Raw genomic sequence first — 18,416 nt, forward strand, 5'->3', positions numbered from 1 at the left:
GAGAGTTAAAAAAAAATTATTTTTAATTAAAAAGAAATAGGTCATAGAAAATCAAGTAATGAATGTAACCAATTTAAAAAATAACCCTCCCCTTAATATTCTTCAGATATCTTACATCTCAAAATAAAACATATTAATACTGTTGAAAGCAGTTATGTTAAAATGATGCTACTTTGTATTTTAATAAGAGTTTAAAAAACAGTTTAAATAAATTGTGTTTGTTTAAATGAACGAGTGAACAGACAGAATATGGTTTTCAGATCACTGCTAAAGAATCCTGAGTACAGGAGATGAGCTGAAACAATCTTGGCAAACCATTAAGTTAGTAACAGTTTTGAAAACACTCTCAAGACTTCACCTTATCCTTTCTCAATGCATCATTCCTTTGAATTTTCTGCTTATTTTAATGTTTTAAAAAATTTTGAACCAATTAACTCCTTTACATACCCTAATATTAGATTGGTTAGTAGGATTTCACCACTTGAAGTGAAGATGAAAAATGGAAAAAAAAAAAAATGTTATCTTCTCTGCCATTCCCTTTTACCCTTGGTTCCAGATCTGAGTCAAGCCTCACTTCCTACCTGAGAGACTCTGGGATTGTTACAGTGACAGTCAGCCTGCATCCCTCTGACATGTCTACTATACTGCCTAACTGGTAGCTTTCTCTTTATATCTTTATAACTTAACTCCCCAAAAAAGATTTTCATCTCCTTCAACAGAGACCACAGTATAACACAGACCTCTTCTATTTAGCAGGTAATCAACTTTTGCCTGATTACTGACACTAGCCTAAAGTTTCATTACCTTTTAACAATTAATGTTTCCCTTTCATACAAACAAACAAAAAATCTCATCTCTCGCTACCAATTCACACCACAAGGATGGCCAGGTAACAACAAGTGTTGGCAAAAATGTGGGGCTGTTAGAACCACCCTACACTGGCTTGTAAAAATGTCTGGCAGTTCCTGAAAAGAATAAACATAAAGATACCATATGATCCAGCAATTTCATCCTAGTTATAAACCCAAGAGAACTAAAGACTACGTCCACACAAAAACTTATAAAGGAATGTCCACAACAGCATTATACACAGTATCAAAAGGAAATAACCAAAATGTTCATCAACTGATGAATGGTTAAATAAAACATGGTATATCTATACAATGTGATATTATTTGGCTGCAATATGGATGAACAGTGAATATATTATGCTAAGAAAAAGAAGCAAGTCACAAAAGTCCACAAATTATATGATTCTGTTTACATGAAAAGTATAGAATGGGCAATAGAAAATAGACTAGAAAATCGACTAGGACTGGAGGGAAAGAGGAGAATTGAGAGTGACTGTACCTGTCCTTTTGGAAGGTGGCAAAATGTTCTAAATTTAGGTTGTGGTGATGGTTTTAAAGCATGGTAAATATACTAAAAACCCCTAAATGTTATACTTTAAATAGGTAAATTTTAGGCCAGGAGTGGTGGCTCATGCCTGTAATCCCAGCACTTTGGGAGGCCAAGACGGGCGGATGACCTTAGGTCGGGAGTTCCAGACCAGCCTGACCAACATGGAGAGACCCTGTTCCTACTAAAAATACAAAATCAGCCAGGCATGGTGGCACATGCCTGTAATTCCAGCTACTCAGGAGGCTGAGGCAGGAGAATTGCTTGAACCCAGGAGGCAGAAGTTGCAGTGAGCTGAGGTCGTGCCATTGCACTCCAGCCTGGGCAACAAGAGCAAAATTCCGTCTCAAAAAAAAAAAAAAAAAAAAGCAAATTTTATGGTATGTGAATTATATCTCAACAAAGATTTTTTAATTGTCTTTAAACCTCCTTTCTCTTGCTACATGCCTACTGCCTCTGCGGGTCCACATCAGCCGATAAGGCTTTCTTGAGTTTAATTGTGAGAATTGTCATTACCTACATAATAGCCACAAAAGTATTTTTTCTACAACAGAAAGGAGGAGGAAACAACCCCTAAAGTTTAATATGGGAGAGGTATCAATTATTTCAATATTTTATTTTTGCTTACAAAGACATAAGAGGGGAAGTTTTATCTAATGCTTTGATCAGAAATGAAATATTGTAACTTCAAAAGTTCTGACTACTGGTAAAGTTGGAAATCTTAAGTGGATGGATCTTCTGTTTAGGAAAATACTTCATGCACCTCTCTGGTTTTGAAAGAAAGGTCCAAGATTTAGAGACGAAAGGAGATGGGGGAAATCCCAAGCATGCCTTATAAAATAGTAGCTGCTCCTATTTAAGATATCAAATTAACAGGGTGCGATTGGCTAGTCATGGTGGCTCACACCTGTAATCCCAACACTTTGGGAGGCCAAGGCAGATGGATCACCTGAGGTCAGGAGTTCGAGATCAGCCTGACCAACATGGTGAAACCCCATCTTTACTAAAAATACAAAAATTAGTCGGGCGTGGTGGCAGGCACCTATAATCCCAGCTACTCGGAAGGCTGAAGCACGAGAATCACTTGAACCCAGGAGGGAGAGGTTGCAGTAAGCCAAGATGGCGCCATTGCACTCCAGCCTGGGCAACAAGAGTGAAACTCCACCGCAAAAAAAAAAAAAAAAAAAAAAAAAGACAAAAAAGAGAAAGCGATTGAAGCCTGTAATATGGCTGCAAGTCTGGAACCTGGCCAGTAAACAGTAGATTCTCTGTGGCAGAGAACAGCAGATGGATTTTGAGAACAGTGGTGTCTAACACTCAGTTTGAAGTTGTTGCCTGTTCTGTAACTACTTTTGAGAATCCCAAACCTTCTATCAAAGTTAAGACACAACAGCCTTACAATAACTGTATTTTGCCAAGCATGAATAAAAAGAACCTTGAAAATAAGCCCTCAGTACCCCTCCGGAAGACAGACAACTAAGCAAGAGTTTTGGATGAGCCATAAGAGAACCTAAATGCTCTTCTTCCCCTTGGAAATTCTTAGAAATTTGAGGAAGACACTAAATCTCTAATCAGTATCACCTTGGGCTTGAATCGCTTTATCTAGATATTAAAGAAAATAGTGACCAGGCACAGGGGCTCACATCTGTGATCCCAACACTTTGGGAGGCCAAGGTGAGAGGACAGCTTAAGCCAGGAGTTTGAAACCAGCCTGGGCAACACAGTGAGACCTTATCTCTACCAAAAAATAAATAAAATCAGCCAAGTGTGGTAGCACACACCTGTAGTCCCAGCTACCTGGGGGGCTGGGATGAGAGGATCATTCGAGCCTAGGAGGTCAAGGCTTCAGTGAGCCGTGATTGCACCACCGCACTCCAGCCTGAGCAATAGAGCAAGACCCATCTTAAAAACAAACAAATAATGCAAAAGATTGGTCTTAAGGACATTCAGATTACATTTCAGTTTCCAAATATACTTTCTTTTTTTTTTTTTTTAGACCAAGTCTCACTCTGTCTCCCAGGCTGGAGTGCAGTGGGACAATCTCAGCTCACTGCAATCTCTGCCTCACAGGTTCAAGCAATTCTCCTGCCTCAGCCTCTGAATTAGCTGGGATTACAGGCATGTGCCACCACACCCAGCTATTTTTTTGGCATTTTAGTAGAGACAGGGTTTCGCCATATTGGCCAGGCTGGTCTTGAACTCCTGACCTCAAGTAATCAGCCCACCTTGGCCTCCCAAAGTGCTGGGATTACAGGTGTAAACCACCAAGCCCAGCTGGTTTCCAAATATACATTTTAATTATAATTCTGAATATTCTTTTCTAATCATACTTCTTAAACATGCTACTTTCTCCATATTGAGAATTACTGTTCTAGGTCCTACAGGTCAAAATATCAGGATTTCAAAACAAGATTGCAGACTTCAAAGGTGTCTTGCCTAATCTTTTCACTGGTACATTCATTTCATTGTAATGAAAAGGGGATGGATTCTAACGGAAATAGTGAAGACTTACTTTGAACTATAATACTAGGAGAACACATCAAAGCTCCATGTATCAGACAATCTACAGGAGAGAACTGTCAACATATGAAGGAGACAGCTAATTGGCTATTCTGTGCGAAGTCAGCTTTTAAAATGGCAAACTCCTTTCTCCCAAGGTAAAAGCATGCCCAAATGGTTACAAATTAAAGATTACAACACAGAGGAAGCTCATACTTTCAACCTCTCTTGACAACAATTACAGTACTTTGGCTTTAACTCAATGACCTTAATTTGTATATAACAATTTTAAAACTGCCTTATTGTAATCCTGAGGTATGCTTTGAACTCTTGAGGCTTTCAGGAAAGGCATGAAAAGGCCCAAAATAAAATATAAAACTGAATCTCAATTTGCCGTCTTAACCAGAAAGTTCTCTTCTTCCCAAGATTTGTATTCCTTGTCTAGACTCTACACTAAAAATGTATTAAGATTAAATGTTATTATTTGAGTTAACTACAAAGATTGTGGGGAGGGAAGTAGAAATAAAATGAAAAACTGGCAGGGTAGTGGTGGTGGTGGTTGGTGGTGGTCTAATGACACACATTTAAATAGACCAGCAAGCTCACATAATCTAGAAATAAGTTATTTTTCCCAACTTGCTCAACTGCTATTAACCACATCAATGGATTTTTTAATTTTTAGTATTTCATAAATTTGTCTTATCTCTCCTACCTGTCTAGTGTTCTTAGGTTCAATAAGGTTGTGATGTGCCTTACACAGAAAAAAAAAAATGTGTATTAGGTAAGTTTCTTTCATGCATGAGTTACAGTGTTGGCTGTGAGTTCAGTCTTAATGAATCAACAAGTGGGTACGTCCACAAATGGAACAGGAAATCTGCGGATCTGTATGTGAGGCCTCCCCTGGAGACAGCTAAAGTAATATCCAGAGTGCATAATGAAGCTACAGAAACGATGGAAAAGCAAGTAAATCTGTGGATTCATGAGAAGACAACCAATAAAAAGCAAAAATCACAGTAGATAGCACTGATTTGAGGCTGAAAGCCAAAAACACTGTCACATTACACAGGGTCAAGAAAATGTTAAACCTTTCTCAACGAGTGTTTTATTACCAAGAAATACTGTGTATAATTATTAGTAAGATATATTAAATAGGCTGTCTAGACAGAAACACACATAAAACAAGGCTATGCGTCAGTTGGCTGATAAAAATCTCTTGACCAGAGCCTGCAGGAACCTAACCCTTTATTTCCTCAGAAACAATGGCTCTGTATTCACTAATATGGTATTCACCATGACTTTACAGAACCTAACTATATATAGAGTATAACAAGTCCCTTCTTTGTTTACTTAAGCTTATTTATTTATGCTTGTTTGAATCAGGTTTCTTTCACTTGCAATAGAAAGAAACTCCTGACTGATAATATTAATAATGACATTATTAATAATAACAGCAGATAAGACCTGATTTGAGCTTACTCTGGATCTGGTACTTTTCTATATGCTTCACAGATGTTAGCTCATTTCTTCTTCTATGAGACAGGCACTGCCATTATCTCTAATCTACAGATGAAGAAAGTGAAACAAACAAAAAAAAGATGAAGGAAAAGAAAGAGACACTATGCTATTCTGTAGAGTAAGGAGCTTAGAAAGTAGATAACCAAAAGGCCAGACTTCGCAATGTGTCTGCACCACTCTCCAGAGAAACAGGGACCCTGATCAGTCAACCTGGCTATGTGATCCAGTAAGTAATTATTTCCTAAAAGTGGATGGGTGGATCAGATTCCATAACAGTTGTTAAATTCACCCAACCAATTGCCTTGCTTAGCAAGCAACCCTAAATAACTTGGTTTATAGGGCAGATTCTACTACAGGGATACAATACTGTGACCAGGTAACCAAAGCATCTCAGTCTTACTAGGATTTTTAATTCTCATTATTAATTTGGTGTTCTGGGTCTATCAGCTTTTCGTAGTTAATCTGGCATGAGTCAGTCCTTGAGAGTCATCTGAGTTCCGGTTGCTTTGGCCAAGCACAATCCTGTGTAAACAGCCTGAAGTATGGCCTCATCCCTGACTGACTAGTAAAAACAATTTATGAAAAAAGATAATAAAAAGGACTACTGTTGAAAACTTCAAAAATTCTTCCCAACTGAGTTACAGTAATGGAATCTTCAATTTGTCAAATGAAAACTGCCTATCAAGAGAATTAAAGAGCAACCACAAATAAGATGTATACCTGTGAATAAACTATCAATCATAATTATAAATATGGTCTGGGTCATCACAAGGCTCTGCTGGAACTAAAGAAGAAGGCAACTAAAACCATCTAACTTTCAGGAGAGAAGTTCAATGCACTGGAGAGAAGCCAGCCACTAGCACAGCTTTCACTTCAAAGTACATTCCAGTTGGACCCCTAAATCTTGTAGCTGCTGATGTTCATGACTTTAAAGGTCTAGTTTCAGCAACGGTCTACATCGCTAGGCATTTTGATCTCCAAGGTCCTTACACCCATTTTTCCTCATTCACTCTGTTGCTTGCTCCTGGAAGAGCAGAATCTTTTATTTTCCTTCAAAATACATAATTATGAAATTCGCTGCAAAATATAGGACTACACTTCCCTCAGCACCTACACCAGCCCCACTTGGCTGCATTTCCTGCCTCTTATTTCCCCATGACAAAACAAAAGGACCACTTTTGAAGGACAACTTTCTCTCAATGTCAACCTGGTACTTTCCTGAGACCTTCTCATCTATTCTTGGTAAGAGATTCAAGATAATCTTAGCAGAGCTTAACAGTCAAAAGAACTAAAATCCAAGCCCTACATTAACCACATGTTAGCTGTGAAACCTGGGGAAAGATATTTACCCACCTTAAGCTCCAAAATCAGGAGGTGGTGCTAGAGTGCTATGAGGATTAATGAGAAAATGCATGTAAAAAGGGCTTAGCATAGTGCCTGGCATGTAGTAATAAGTGACCAGTAAATGTCAGCTGCTTTAAGCAATATTACTCCTACTCCTAGTGCTTTTCTTTGAGACCTCAGCAGACAGGACAATTCCCAAGAGGCTGGGGTTATGACTCCTGTCTTCCTCACTGCAATTAGCACTAGCTGCATTCTGCCAAATCTGCACTACAGCAAAGCAGCATCACCACCATCTGCCATAACTTTCATGAAAGGGATTTGAGGTTGATAGGAGGAAGTTTTTTTGTGTGCATTTGCTTTTAAATTCTGGAGAGGGCATGAGTGGAGGGTAGTGGGGAGATAAATCTCTTTTAACTAGCTCTAGTGAGTTGAATGCTAAAAGACAACCTTAAATTCCTAAACTTTGTCTTATAATAAGACTGTGCGACTATGCACACAGCAGCCTAACAACTCATTCTTATTCCTTTGTTTGAAAGGCACTGAGACCTAAATAACACTCAGGCAGGACTTCTAATCTCATTTAAAATAGGGATAAGCTTCCTTTCAAGTAAGCTTAGAAGCAATTACCTGAATGTTGTATATATGTAGAGGGTCTCTTTCAACAGCAGGAAAAGACAATGTCCAAAATCTTCAGTGCTTGGCAGATACCCCCCAAATTCAGGCTTTAAATAAATTTGGGGCCAAAATTAAAATGCAGAATTAACTCTGGTAACAAAGAAGATTCATTTTAATGACTTGCCTTATTATCAAAAATGTTCCTACCAAAGGGAGAAATGGCATAGAAGGCAAAGAGAAGTTTTCAACAACATGAATCCACTCCTTGCTGTTTTCTCTCTCCACCACTTTAGCTGGACTTTGGTCCCCTGATCCGCTCAGCCAACACAGGAAACATTCCTACCCTTCCCCCGATCATCCCCTCAAAGGTGGTGCCTTCTTCACTACCTGGTGCTAGGCTTTGTGAAGCTGGAAGAATGACTTCTCTGCTGTCTACTTAAGCTGTGGGCTGCCTTCAAAAGACACCAACCAGACTCGCAAGAATTGAAAATTCTAACAACACTAAGTCAAGGATATACAACAGCCAGGGCTCTCATAGACAGCTGGTGGGAATATAAACTGGCATAACCACTTGGCAAAACAAGTTGGCATTCTCTAGTGAAGAGGAAGATGTGGATACCTCCCCACACAGTAATTTCACTCCTGGGCATATGACCAGCATTGTCCAACTTATTAAGCATCTATGGTGCTCCTGTATTGTACTAATAAATGGAGATACAAAAATGAGTCAAATCTGGAAACTTAGAACTTTCTGCGATAATGGAAATGCTATATAATTGCACTGTCCACTATGGTAGCCAGTAGGTATCTGTGGCTATTGAGTACTTGAAATGTGACTAATACAAGTGAATAACTGAAATTTTAGTATTTTATTTTAATAAATTTTAATGTTAGTAGCCCTAAATGACTGTGACTATCTTACAGTCCAATGCAGTGAGAAACTCATGAACATATGCACCAAGATATATGTATAAGAATGTTAATTCCAGCATTATTTGAAATAGAAAAAAAGCAAAAAACAAATATCCATCAACAGATAACAGAAAACAGATACAGTGCGGCACATGCATAAAATAGAACACTGTAGAGCAGTAAAAAATAAACTCCATCTATAAGCATCATTGTAACTAAATCTTAAGAAGTGTTGAGTCACAGAAGAACTCAGAGTATGATGCATTTTTACAAAGTTCAAACACAACTATAACAAATATATTATTTGGAGATTAAGAATCATCAGTGGTAACAAAGCTATGAAGAAAAGCCAATCACAAACACAAAATACAGGGTAATGATTGTGGAGGCAGTAGGAATAGAGGGAACAATCTGGAAGGAGCACAAAGGGAGACATTTCAATAGCATGGCTGATGTTCTGCTTCTGTCCTTTTATTGTTGTTTCTTAACATATATGGCATGCATTATTTTATGCTTACAAACACTTCACAAAAGAAAAAAAAATGGAAAGCGCTATTGAGGCAGTCTGGCTGCTTCTCATACCTCCTCCACTAACACCCTGTCCATGCGCAGACTGGGAGTTTCTCCATGAAGGAATCAGGTTTTACTCATCTTTGTGCCTTCCATTCTCAGCAGAGTATAGGAGCACAGTAGAGCCTTGATAAATGTCTAGTGAACTGAACCCCATTCTTAGAAAACCAGAATTTCCACCATCTCAACTTGTTACCCCTTTTATTTTCCAGATAATTTTAAAGGTTCCCCACCCTGAGTAATAATAAAAACAGTTCACTTACACAGAAACACATGTCTCTGCTACCCACAAGTACTATTTCTAAATGGAGTAAATGTCTAAAGAGGACAGACTTGTATTAGCAAATTTACCATCTTATTAAATGTCCATTTGGTCTAACCTCTAAGCAAGAGACTTACATTCCTAAATTCATTTTAATGGCAGCTAAGGCCTTCAGAGGCCAAGTAACTTTGGTCCTCTAAGAATTAAGTGCTTGAAGCAGAGACCAGACACCAGATATCCTACTTTTTGGGCTCACCTTGTTCTCTTCACTATGTTAGAGCAAGCAGGAAGGCACTGAGATTTGCTTAGGCCTCTCTCTAGGTAGCTATCTTAGCCTGAGTTGATGACAGTATTAAACAGGATAATGTATGTAAAGGACTCCATTAACAAGATGAAAAAACTGAGGTCCAGAAAAATTAAGTAACTCACCACAGGTCACACACTTGGCATTGGACTATAAGCCAGAAATATTCCACACCCTGCGGTTCTACAAGTTAAAGAAATAATAAATAACATTAGTATGGAACTCGGTTAAGTGTCTTCATGTTATTGTAAACAAAAAGACAGGAGTTAACCTCTGAAAATAAGTATATCTTTAAATTACTCAATCTTAAATATTCCCCATGCATTGTATCTCAAGACAGGAGTTTGGTTAAATACTAGTAAGATAACTTCTAACCAGTTATAAAGATATCAATCACCTCTAAAAGTGAACTAGAGATATAGATATCACCTTCTAAAAATTCCTGACATTTGATAGGGAGTAGTAAAAATAGAATTACTTTAAAATCTCTCATTTTTGTTAGAGAAAGTTTTGGAAAATAATTTAATTTTGTCTATTTTCTTTATTTTTCCATGTATCACACATAGCTGCTTGTTTTGCCACAACTGTTATGAAGACTGTCTCCTTTCATTTCTTTTTTTTTTTCTTTTTTTTGAGACAGAGTCTGGCTCTTTCACCCAGGCTGGAGTGCAGTGGCCACTCTGGGCTCACTACAACCTCCGCCTCCCAAGTTCAAGCAATTCTCCTGCCTCAGCCTCCCAAGTAGCTGGAATTACAGGCGCCTGCCACCACGCCCACCTAATTTTTGTATTTTTAGTAGAGACGGGGTTTCACCATGTTGGTCAGGCTGGTCTCCAACTCCTGACCTCAAGTGATCCACCCGTCTCAAGCCTCCCAAAGTGCTGGGATTACAGGGGTGAGCCACTGCGCCCCGCCAGCCACTGCATCCGGTCTTTCCCTTTCATTACCACATCCTCCATCATGCAAAATGAGAAGAGATCATCTCAGAGAGGTACCTAAAGTGTCTCAAAAGAAAAAGTCCTGCATGATTTTAAAATATTTTTGTCAAGCACTTTAGGAGGCCCAGGTGGGTGGAGAGCCTGAGTCCAGGAGTTGGAGATTGGCCTGGGCAACATGGCAAAATGTTTCGTCTTTTGGTGAAATCAAAAACTACAAAAAATTAGCTGAGCGTGGTGGTGCACGCCTGTGGTCCCAGCTGCTTGGGAGGCTAAGGTGGGGGCGGGTTCGCTTGAGCCTGGGAGGTGGAGGTTGCAGTGAGTCGAGATCGCACCACTGCACTCCAGCCTGTGCAACAGAGCGAGTCTCCCATCTTGAAAAAAAAAAAAGATATTGTCGTAACTTTATTTCTACCTCTCTATGCAGAAAATCCCATTCAATCTGGAGAATATTACTTTTATTTATAAAACTGAAGCATAACTATCTTGTGTCTCCAGTAGGGGTACTACTACTCTCATTAAGTATAAAAAAAGTTTTTAATTGGTCATGAAAATCTTAATAAATTTAAATTTGGTCCTCAGAATGAAATGCTATAACGAATGGCTTCAACCACACAATATGGAACATTCTGAAATCCGTTTTTTTTTCAAAAAGTAAACTCCAGCTACTGACTGAACAAATAGAACTGGATGCTAGTGCTAATGTGCTAATTTTGTTTTTCATGCCAAAGAAGCTCTGTCAAAGAGGTTTCTAACCTGTCCTCCTTGTGTCCTGCATTATACTTTTTACAGAAAGTTCCTAACCTTGAAGGGGGTACAACCATGATGTAGAATATGTAATTCAACTATTTTGCTTTGGAATATGCAATGTACTTTGCTTTTCTGATTCATAAGGCTACTCCCTCCTCTCCCAGGGTAAAGGAAAGTACAAAAGGAGAGAGCTTCACAGTACTCTGCCGACTAAAACATGATACCCTCTCTATCACTGCATTTAAAACTCATTTTATTTTTTTATTTCTCTCAAGTCTGGAGTTGAAAAATCAGCTCACTTGATCTTATCAAATCATCAAATAAAAGGTTCTAGAAATAGCTTCCTATTTGTGGAAAGCGCCAGAAGACACATAAAAATGGAAGAGAGCTCTTGAATCGTCTTTCCCAAAGCATTCTGTGCGTGATGAATGCAAGCAAAATCCTGGAAGGCTTTTCTCTGAATTTAAGGTACTTCCTAATGGGGCTGATTTGAAAGCTAATGTAAAATGCAATCAGAAAGCAGCCAGAAACAGTGACAGACCAACAGCAAAGTTCTAATACTTATTCCCTGGAGTTCACGCTGCATACACATATTCCGTGCACAGTCGCATTAGACACTAACTCTACAGGCTCACCTGTTTCAGGTTACACATGCTCCTCTCGGTCTGGTTGTCCTGGTTTGCCCACTCCACACATTCACAAATGACTCAAGTCTCACCTGCCCCCGGCCGTCCCAGCTCCTGACACCCCCGCGCCGGTTCGCACCGACGTGTCGGCGCACACACACACACCCGTACACACGTGTCCGCACACACCCTCGCCCCCGGCCCCGCCCAGGAGGCGGACCCCGGAGAGGCGAGCCGGCCCGGCCTCCGCGAAGTGGGTGGTGCCGGGCCCCGCAGCCCCGCCGGCGCTGTCATCGCGGACGCCGTGCACCGCGTCCTCAGCGCAAACTCCTCGCGGCCGCCGAGGTTCCCCAAAATGCCAGGGCCTCGCCAGCTCCCATTTCAATTGAAAGCGTCCGCGCTCCTCACTGCACGGAGGTCCCTGGAACCCCAGAATTTAAATAAGGGCAGGGGTCAAGCATGGAGACTATCCTCCTTTTGACTTTCTGCGTCGCAATTCCTCCCGGGCGGCAGGGCGGCAGGGCGGCCGAGCGCGGGCGGGAGGCGCTCCCATTTTGAAGGCTTGTCTCGCCTTTCCCGGCGCGGGGCTCTCTGGCGGGAGGGCGAGCCCACTAGAACGCCAGGGAGGCGCACGCAGGGTCCTAAGGGCGCCGTGCCCCAACCTCCCCGCTCCCCAGCCCCAGGTCATCGCTGGAAGTGCCTGCAGCCGCTGCCGCCGGAGCCACGGGAGGAGCCGCAGCCGCCCCTCTGGGAGCCGCGCGCTGACGGCAGTGCCAGGCGGAACGCGGCCCCGGGCGACGGCAGCTCCGTCGTACCCTCCTCCCTGGAACCCCGGCCCCCGCCCTGCGCACCTCGGCAGCAGCCGAACCGCAGCTTGGGACTCCGACTGTCACAGCGCCTCTCGCCCGGCTCGGGGTTTCTCCGTTTTCGGCGTCACAATAATAAGGAAGTTTCCCCGCAAGCCTGCGGGCGGCGGAATGCGCTAGGTGAATGACTTCGCACCAGGCCAATGGGCGCCGCTCTGGGGAGGACCCACACCAATGGCGGCCGCCGTGGTGCGGGCTGGAGGCGGGGCGGCGAGGTCCGAGGGCGGGAGGAGGGGAGAGGCCCAGGCCCCAGAGCCAGGCGCAGGCGGCCCGAGGTGACAGGACTCTAGGGCCCGGCGCGGGGACAGCGGCACGGGTGTGTCAGCCGAGATCGGACTGCATGACATAGAGCGTTGGCGCTGAAAAAGATTGCTTTTCACTGGCGGGGAAGCGAACGGGACCGATCAGCGGTTGCCTTTTCAGGTTCTGGGCTCTGGTTTTTATTATTTATGCAGAGGTGACCGAAAGCCTTGGGCAGTGGGGGGAAGAAAGCTAGAGGGTGACAATTGAGGGAGAGTGCGCTAGTCTTCTGCTTTACTCCCCTTCGTAGGACTGTAGGAAGCGCGGCGCCGGCCGGCGGCGCTGCGCGGTGGGAGAGGCGGGGAAGGAGGTCCGCGGCAGCCGCCGGCGCCCTTCTGAAGAGGTGGGGATCGAAGACCGGCGCGGGGCTGCGGAAGAAAGGCGGGCTTGGGGGAGGCTGGAGGGTGGACGCGGGGGGAGCATAGCAAGAAGAGTCTCTGAGCACCAGTTCTTAAAATCTTGTAGTCTGAAAGACACCGATACCCAGTAACGGATTTTTTTAAAGTTTGTCCTCTTCCACTTTTCCCTAGCGCGCCGAATCCCAGAGCTTCCTCCTCCTCAAGGTCACTAGTGTTTTTATACTTGCCCTAGACCTGATCTGATCCACAGCTAATCTTTTGCAGAAAACCTCAGAAAGGTGACTTCATGTGTCTGCCCCCTTTAAATGTGAAATGCAGAACACTGGCACAGTACCGCTTGAATCCAAAGGAATAGACTCTCCTAGTGGAAGAATTTCCATAACCTGGCATTTGAACCAGGAAAGCCTTTTGAGGACAGATTATTTCTAAGGACATTCAAATCACCTCAGGTCTGCAATCCCTTGTCCTGAGAACCTAACAGACCAAGTAGAAAAGAAAGTTTCAAGGAGTGGTATATCCTGGGGATGAGACGTTGTTGGCTGACTGACAGTGTTGAGCCCTCTGTGAAATAATGGAAATTGTCCAGTACACTGAGACAAGAAAGCTAAAAAAGCAGAATCTAAGTTATCACATCATCTAAGAAAAAATACAAACCTTTGAAATTTGGATCACACTGGACACCTTTAGAAACACTGGGAATGGCCAGGCATGGTGGCTCATGCCTGTAATCTCAGCGCTTTGGGAGGCCAAAGTGGGTGGATCACTTGAGGTCAGGAGTTCGAGACCAGCCTGGCCAACATGGTGAAACCTTGTCTCTACAAAAAAAAATACCAAAATTAGCCGAGCATGGTGGTGTGCGCCTGTAGTCCCAGCTACTCGGGAGGCTGAGGCAGGAGAATCGCTGGAACCTGGAAGGCAGAGGTTGCAGTAAACTGAAATTGAGCTACTGTACTTATTCCAACCTGGGCGACAGAGTGAAACCTTGTCTCAAAAAGAAAAAAGAAACACTGGGGACAAGAGTAACACAATTCACCTATATTCCAGATACATGGCAGTTTCACAAAAGTTTAGTCTATTACAAAGATGCAATCCCAATTTAGAGATGCTGTTGGCAAAAAACTGGTGAAACGCCCAAAGAGGAGTCTGGTAGGAAGAGGAAGGAGTCCAGTACTTGCAAAGGAGAAAGTGAGAGATCCTATTGTTATGTGTCACATATGAGGTTTGTAATCAATCAGTGTTTGGGTTGGTATGTCTGGCCTGTGGCTCAAGTGTTTTTCTTTTTCTTTTCTTTTCTTTTTTTTTTTTTTTTTTTTTTTTTGATACGGAGTCTCGCACTGTCTTCTGGGATGGAGTGCAATGGCGCGATCTCTGCTCACTGCAACATCCACCTTTTGGGCTTAAGCAATTCCCCCGCCTCAGCCTCCCGAGTAGCTGGGATTACGGGCACCCACCACCACACTCAGCTCATTTTTGTATTTTTAATAGAGGCAGGAATTCACCATGTTGGCCAGGCCGGTTTACTCCTGACCTCAAATGATCCTCCCACCTCGGCCTCCCAAAGTGCTGGGATTACAGGCGTGTGCCACCGCGCCGGCCGGCTCAAGTGTGTTTCATATGAAATTTCATCTTGAGGAAAAGGATGGTTATCAAGGACTCAAGCCTAGACCATGGGGTAGGAGCGATGTATAAATAACAAGTTTAGGATACTGTAAGCTGCTTTTACCAAATAAATAGCCAAACCCTGGGAACTTACATAGAACTTACACAGAACAGTAAAGATACCGCAGTACTTCAATTTATTTATTTTTCACTGGGCCAACGTATAATGGCAATTTCCTTAGCAAATATGTCCCGCTTCAAAATGGCTTTAAATGGCTCCAGTATCAACAATAGCCTTAACAGCAGATATGTAAACTTTTGAAGAGGTCATGGTTTACTTTTTCTTTCCATTTCTATAGCCCTGTCTTCCATCCATTTCGTTCTGCATTCTCATATATTCTCTAACAAACATACTATATACTGAGCACCTACAATAATGTCAGCTCCCGTGAATACATTGGTAAGCAAAACAGTACAGTCTTTGTTGCCATGAAAGGGGAGACAAACATTAACCAAATAATTGTACCAAGGAATGTATACTTGCTAACCTATATAAATTTTATAAAAGAAAAACATTCATGTTAAAAATAAAAGGCTTAATAAATTCTAGGCTCATGCCTGTAATCCCAGAGCTTTGGGTTACAGGCTGAGGCAAGAGGATCGCTTGAGGCCAGGAGTGAGACCAGACTGGGCAACATAGTGAGACCATGTCTTTCCAAAAAACAAAAAAATAGACATGGTGGGGCATGCCTGTAGTCCAAGCTACTTGGGAGACTGAGGTGAGAGAATAGCTTAAGCATAGGAATTTGAGGTTACATTGAACTTTGATGGCACCATTGGACTCCAGCCTGGATAACAGAGGAGACTCCAAATACACACACACACACACATGCACACACAGACACACACATAAACATATAACCATAACTTTTCTTTTTTAGAGACAGGGTCTATGTTGCCCAGGCTGGCCTCAGACTCCTAGACTCAAGCAATCCTGCTGCCTTAGCCTCCCGAGGAGCAAGGATTAAACTAACTATAACTTTTGACAGGGACCATGTGGTTCAGCTCTATCACTGGTTAGATGAGGTATGCCTGGTGGCAAGGGGATGGTGCCCAGGGTTGCTGTACTTCTACCTGAACACATACTGATTTCCTCCATTAGTTACCATTCACTTCTTAAAATACTTAATGTCTATTTTGAAAGGAAACAGTTTTTCAGTAGAATGGCAATACTCTTTAATGATAATTGTTTTCCTTTCTTCCCTGTGTTTAATTTACTTGCCTTGCAGAAAAATATTTACTTGGTAAACTTTGAAAGAGACAGTCAGATTTCTGATATTTTGGATGAAATCTGTGGGAAAAAACAGGACATCCTATCTCTCAGATACACCATCGAAGAATAAATATCTTTAGGAGGGAAAAGCACTGACTATTTGACAAGTAAAAAGTATGTGTACCTTGTATGGTTATGTAATGACAAAGGTGTTTCTTGGTCCCCCACATCCAAAAGAAGTACTTATTTTCTCAGTGTAGTCAGTACTTAATGGAAAAATCAGTCTGTACATACCCAGACTAAACTTATGAAAAACTGTCCTGTAACACACAGCATTGATTTATTAATATTAAACAACTTAGAAGAAAAACATCATGGTAAATCAGTATTACCATCAAATAATCTTTTAATATTATTGAATACGTTCCACCTGTAGTACTGCTAGACAAGAAGCATCATTCCTGACTACAAAGAGCTTACAGCCATTATGATTATTTCTCTATCTTCCTTGAAACTATTCATGGTTTGCATTTTTTGCTTATCAAGCCATTTGGATGAAGCGTAAGAACCTTACCTTAATTATGAGAAACTCATTGTTTTCATATAAATTAAAATGTATTGATGATAACAGGATTGCATGGTTGAACATGTTCTAAGAAAACTTTTAAGTTGAGCATTAGCTGGTCTCTGAAGATTTCATCCAATAATGCCTTTAGGAAGTGAAATATTTCATGAAGCTTCCTCTTTTTAAAAGGTCCTTTAATATGTGCTCTTAGAAATGACATCCAACATGTCGCTATGACTGGACTGGCAAAATAAGTGCTGGGGCGAATGCAGCAAAGATCACGTTTGTCATCGGGTAGCTGCATAGAGTGCATGCATGTAACTGCCAAAAATCAGGCAGCTGTTTCACCCTTCTAGAGGCAAAGAAACATAGTCTTCCAAAATTTACTTGTGTAAAACCAAAATGAAATCATAAATGTGAAAAAAATCTCCTTCCTTTGAAGTTATACTATATCTGGGTCAAAGGAAATTTAAGGAATTTTATTGTTTCCTAGAAAAGCTAAAGCAAACCTGTGGAATTTCAAGAGGGCATGCCTATAACAATATTAGACAGCTTTATAGGTTGGCCATAAAAATCTGGAAACAGCAAATATACCTAATAAATGCTTTGTTGTTATTACATAATATGTTTAGTGACATTATATGATATGTTCAGTGACATTACATGATATGTGAAATGTGTTGTCCTTGTAACAATGCTCATGTTACAAAGCATGGTGCATTGATACATTTTTCCCAATCCAAGCAAAATGTGTTGCCTCAGTTGATTTCTCCTTCTGATTTCTCCTGAATAAACCTATACCTTTAGCATACTGCAGAAGAAGTAAGTAATCAGGGAGTTCAATGTGTAAAATCAATATATACTATAATATAATTTACTTAAGTCTGTAAAAAATAAAATAACATTGTCTGTGTTTCCAGACTTTATGGCTACCTTTTTATAAAGGTAAACTAGTATTTAACTTTCTATTGACCTTCAGCATTTTATTTTCAGCCTACATGTAGGTAAAACTCCAGTGAAATCTGCCATTGTATTTACTTTCAAGTTGTTGATTAACAGATTATTCTTATCACAGATACTGTAAATACTGTCATTGATTCTGTTTCCCTCTTTCTGTTGGCTCTCGAAAGCCTAGCGCAAAATGTGTGGCCCATCTGTACAGAATCTTATTGCTTGCATTTTTAGAAGTAACCTCAAGATTCATTTTTAACTTTCTTATATCATTTTTCCCATTGTACTCATTTCCTTTCCTACTTAAAAAAAATAAAAAGCAACTTGTTTTTCTCTTCACAAATGTAAAATATATTTGCGATATGAAATGTGTTAAATACATATAAGAGAAAAGAAGAAAGTGAAATGATCTGTCCTTTTCACTGACCACATTTAGTTCTTGATAGTTTGCCATTTCCTAATGCATATATATACATTTTAAAAAGTGGCTTATTCGACCAGGCATGGTGGCTTACGCCTGTAATCCCAGCACTTTGGGAGGCCAAGGCGGGTGAATCACCTGAGGTTGGGAGTTTGAGACCAGCCTGGCCAACATGGCAGAAACCCCATCTCTACTAAAAATACAAAATTAGCTGGGCATGGTGGCTCATGCCTGTAATCCCAGCTACTCAGGAGGCTGAGGCAAGAGAATCACTTGAACCCGGGAGGTGGAGGTAGCGGTGAACGAGATCACACCATTGCACTCCAGCCTGGGCAACAAGAGCGAAACTCTA

The 18,416-nt window shown here is 41.4% G+C and overlaps 1 protein-coding gene and 1 pseudogene across 2 annotated transcripts in view; one reads left to right on the forward strand and one right to left on the reverse strand.

The window, feature by feature from the left end:
* Nucleotides 1-12,733, reverse strand: part of HERC3 (HECT and RLD domain containing E3 ubiquitin protein ligase 3) — a 123,067-nt gene extending 110,334 nt beyond the window's left edge. Inside the window, exons 1-3 of one of the 2 annotated variants that reach the window (XM_050790417.1) lie at nt 12,582-12,699; nt 9,545-9,602; nt 7,384-7,478 (exon numbers count right to left, since the gene is read on the reverse strand). The gene's annotated coding sequence lies outside the window, so the exon portion shown is untranslated. Of the gene's footprint in view, nt 1-7,383; nt 7,479-9,544; nt 9,603-12,581 lie in introns of both variants that reach the window. The other variant, XM_050790416.1, reaches the window with a different exon arrangement.
* A 74-nt stretch (nt 12,734-12,807) lies between these two features.
* Nucleotides 12,808-18,416, forward strand: part of LOC126954693 (nuclear receptor coactivator 4-like) — a 75,148-nt pseudogene continuing 69,539 nt past the window's right edge.

This window comes from Macaca thibetana, chromosome 5 (genome assembly GCF_024542745.1).
Source record: "Macaca thibetana thibetana isolate TM-01 chromosome 5, ASM2454274v1, whole genome shotgun sequence".
Taxonomy (NCBI): domain Eukaryota; kingdom Metazoa; phylum Chordata; class Mammalia; order Primates; family Cercopithecidae; genus Macaca; species Macaca thibetana.